The sequence below is a fragment of the Triticum aestivum genome, chromosome 3B, assembly GCF_018294505.1.
Source record: "Triticum aestivum cultivar Chinese Spring chromosome 3B, IWGSC CS RefSeq v2.1, whole genome shotgun sequence".
NCBI classification, from domain to species: Eukaryota; Viridiplantae; Streptophyta; class Magnoliopsida; order Poales; family Poaceae; genus Triticum; species Triticum aestivum.
Window position 1 is genome coordinate 337,616,861 of NC_057801.1, and position 4,782 is coordinate 337,621,642.

Here is a 4,782-nt window from a genome sequence, read left to right on the forward strand (position 1 = left end):
CGTCTCGCTGGTGTGCCGCGTCGCTCGGGCCCTCAACCGCCAGATCTCCAACCTCGTCGCCCTCCTCTTCCGCCACAAGGTAAGCGCGCCTGCCCGCCCGCTGGGCTCCCCTCCCCCTCGCCCGCCCCGCCCGCCCGTCCAACCCTAACCCTAGCTGGCTCACTTGGCAGAGCGCGGGGTCCTTCGGCGCTGTCGCGGGCTTCGCCATCGCCGTCGTCTTCGCATGGAAGTTCCTACGCTCCTCCTCGACGCCCCGGCCCCGCCGTCCCGCCGCCCCCAAGCGGCCCTCGCCCGCCGCGCCTGCCCTCGTGCTGCTTATCTAGGATTCTGGTAGCTGCGAGGTTAGTGAGACCGTTTAGATTGCTCATCATCTCAGTTAGTAGGTAGTACAGTAATATGAAAACATACAAGCTGCTGGGAGCACTTTCAAGTCATGGGTAGATTGATAGCTCTAGTTGCTTGTAATGGTTGGTTGCTGGCACCTGTGTTTGTCGGTTCCATTCTAGTAGTTATTCATCAGGAGGAGCTCTTGTCTGGTGGACCAAGCCTACTTGTTGTGAAACATGTTACATGCCAAGGGTTGGTGGTAGCCAGTGTCCAAAATGAAACAAATTGTTCAGACTTCAGACTTAGGGGGTGTGTTCTTCTGATTTATGATGCTGATAGGACTTCTGCTCGTACCATTGCTCGATTCCATCCAACTGAATCTATGATGCAGAGCATCAAACACTTAGGAAAAGTACTTGCCCGCGTGCAAAATTTGCTTTTTGCAAGAATTAATTCATTCTCTCTCTGATTGATGCCGACGACAACAATTATTATTCCTGTCTCTTATTCATGCTGATGATATCTCCGTTCGTTTCATCTGCAGTAAGCAAACATGGCGACACATTTGGGGTGGGACAATGATAACATTTTAGCTAGATAGAATATGTGCACATTTGGTCTGCTTCTGCTAGTTTTGATGTTTCCCGTCTTCCGTTTACGACAAGAGATTTTGTCTATAGAAAAGCATATCGCCAGCTGTTCATGTATTGTTTGGACTAAAGAATCCTCAAGTCCTCCGGATATATGTTTGAATGCTAGATGGTTCATGCATATTTCTTTCTACTTCCTCTAGAATTAGATGGATGTATATATGTCTATCTACTTGTTCTAGAACTAGTGTATTACCAAGATTCCAACACTATTTATGCAGTATCCAGATTGAAAATACCAAGTAGCATTTTGCATTCTCTTTCAGATTCAATGTGACTAGAATTCACTTGTTCTTATATGGGTGAAACTTGATTAAGCTGTTTCTTTGCTCTGAATTACTTGTGATGCCTCTGAATTACTTGTGATCACATTGAGAAAGACTTGTAAAGATGATGATCATCTTTTACAGAAAAAAATTTCTGATGATTTTGCTAGTTTGCTCGGTTTTGTCTCCGACCATCGTGTCGTGATGATTGTGCAGGTACACCGAGAGGCCCTTGAGTTTGCCGGAATGTCGATTAACTTCCGTTTCGGCAAATTCGGGTACTCCATATGTCCTATTTTCAGCAAAGGTCATGCTGAAATTTTCCGTGAATTTTAGCATGACTTTGCTAAAAATAGGACATATGGGGTATTTGCGACTAATGCCTATTATCATTCATGTTTTATGATATGTTGTAAGGGTACTAATTGGTCTCTTCTGCTGCTTATCAGAGATGGCGGGAAGCAGCCACCGCCGCTCTGCGACACCGCAGTATGAGTTGGATGCTTCCGAGTTCTTCACTATCATACTTGAGACTTTAGTATCATCCATGACGCAGGTATATAAAACGAGAGATCTCCCCTTCACCCATCTCATTATGATATCTGTTGTTTGCTACATCACTCATTGTCCCAAACTGCAGAGGCTGCCTGACAGTTTTATGAACATGCTGATGGGTGAAGATCCGCCAAATAATGTGAAGCTGCGACAGGCCGGTAGCGGGTTTCGCGGGCAGTGGGATGTGGAGTTGGTGATCAAGGAGGGCCACATGTACTTGTCTCGTGGGTGGGAGAAGTTCTACCGTGCCTACGACCTGCGGCTGGGGTACTTCCTTCTCTTCAGGTATGATGACGACGCCACCATGCTCATCGTGAAGGTGTTCAACACGACTATGTGTCGCATGTGCTATGCTGACGATGATGATGCCGGTACGTTCTGCCTCTTCTTATTCCTCTACATTTGGATTTGTCTCACATCGATTGTTAACGGTCATTGTTGCATTTTGGACAGGTAATGGGAGCAGCAGCAGCGACACTGGCAGCAGCGATTCTGGCAGCAGCGATTCTGGCTGTAGCGAAAGCAGCAACGATTCTGGCTGTAGCGAAAGCAGCAGCGATTCTGGCTGTAGCAAAAGCAGCAGCGATTCTGGCAGCAGCATAGACAACAAGAAGGATGATCCGGATTGGAGTGCGGGAGAAGAGGAGCAGAGTGGGGATGAGGAGCTGCAGGATGACGATGGGCATCAGGCTGAGGATGACCTAGCGCTGGTGGTGGATGACCAAGGGCAAGAGATGGTGGTGGCTGACCATGGGCAAGAGATGGTGGTGGCTGACCATGGGCAAGAGATGGAGGTGGCTGAGGATGACCTAGCGATTGTCGTGCCTTAAGGTGGCCTCGCAATGGTGGTGGTGCCTGACAATGACCACGCACCGGTGGTGGCGCCGGCGATCCCACAGCTGGGTGACATGACCACGCTAATTGTGGTAGAAGACTACATCCCACTGCCTCCACTGCCTCCACCGCCTTGCCACTCTTGGCGCATCAGGCTAAGGAAGGAGAAGGAGAAGGAGAAGAACAATGCATGAGAACTGAACTTTGTCAGGTATGTCAGACCTCCAAAATGATATATATATACTTAGTTACCTATGTTATCTCTAATATGCTTAGTTTCCTATAGGTTAGCTTCATTTTACCTAAGTTGGCTCTAATATGCTAACTTAGAGCTTAATTATATGCTTAGTTTCCTATAGGTTAGCTCCAAAATAACTTATGTTAGCACAAAATGATCAAGTTTACATAATAAGCTTATAGTCTTCTTCTTATTCTTCTTCTTTTCCAAAATGACATAGGTTAGCTTCATTTTACCTAAGTTGGCTCTAATATGCTAACTTAGAGCTTATATGCTTAGTTTCCTATAGGTTAGCTCCAAAATAACTTATGTTAGCACAAAATGATCAACTTTACATAATAAGCTTATAGTCTTCTTCTTATTCTTCTTCTTTTCCAAAATTCTTCTTATTCTTCTTCTAGTGTTCTTCTTCTTCTAGTATTCTTCTAGTCTTCTTCTTCTTCTTCTTCTAACTTGTTTATCATTTTGCAGATTTGATTTAATTCATGGAAGCTTGCATGGATGGAGTGCTTCTTTTCCATTTGTTTTTTTATTTTGTATCAATGTGAAACTTTTGTGAATTGATGGATAACGGTGTTGGATGAACAATGTGAAACTTTTGTAATATTTAACGATGGAACTATGTGTTGGCTATGTATGTATATATGATGGAACTTGTGTGTTGGCTATGATTGTTATATGGATGCTTGTTGTATATATATCTGTTGGATTTCTCATATGTAAAATAGTGACCTGACATTAAGAAAAAAAATTAAAAAAATTGTTACTAATGGCGCACTACCATGTGGTGCGCCATTAGTATAGCAGACACTAGTGGCGCACTATGGGAAAGACTAATGGCGCACTGCATGGTGCGCCATTAGTACACCAGATACTAATGGCGCACCAGTGGTGCGCCATTAGTAAAAAATACTAGTGGCGTGATACTAATGGCGCACCGGTAGTGCGCCATTAGTAGGCAAAACCGGTGCGCCACTAGTAGGCCTTTACCTAGTAGTGCAAGCGGAAGCCGATATCAAAAAATATGTCCACATGTTTAGAGATAGAGGTGTCGATAAAAATAAAATACGAACATGAGGGCATCATGATCATTCTTATAACAGCAACATATATAGATTTTATCATATGATTTCGTATGCTCAAGTAACAACCAATTCACAATGTCAAGTATGATTCAAAAACTTCATTGAGAACTAACAAACAATAATCTCAGTCATTGAAGCAATTGCAATTTATCATAACATCAGAAAGATTCATCAATAGAGCTTTTCAGAAAGTTCACATACTCAACTATCTTGTAGTCATCTACAATTGCTAACACTCACGCAATACTTGTGGTTATGGAGTTTCAGCCGGACACTGAGAAAGATAGGGGCTTATTGTGTTGCCTCCCAACGCATTCACCTTTAGGTGATGTCAAAAATAATAGCCCATGCTAACTTACATCCAATTGGATAGATATATCATGATCTTTCAAACACGAGGAGCTTGCCAAAGGATAAAATAAAAAAGGGAAAGGTGAGGATCACCTTGACTCAATCATAAATTAAAAACATAAAGTAAAAGATAGGCCCTTCGCAGAGGGAAGCAGAGGTTGTCATGTGCGTTTAGGGTTGGATGCAAAAGAACATCACTTTATATTGCCCCTTGTATGTGGACCTTTATTATGCAGTCCGTCGCTTTTATTACTTCCACAACAAGATCGTACAAAGCTTATTTTCTCTGCACTAATAAGTCATACATATGTATATAGCAATTTCTATTGCCTGCAACATGACAACTTACTTGAAGGATCTTACTCAATCCATAGGTAGGTATGGTGGACTCTCATGGCAAAACTGGGTTTAAGGATATTTGGAAGCACAAGTAGTATCTCTACTTGGTGCAAGGAAATTAGCTAGCATGAGGGGGA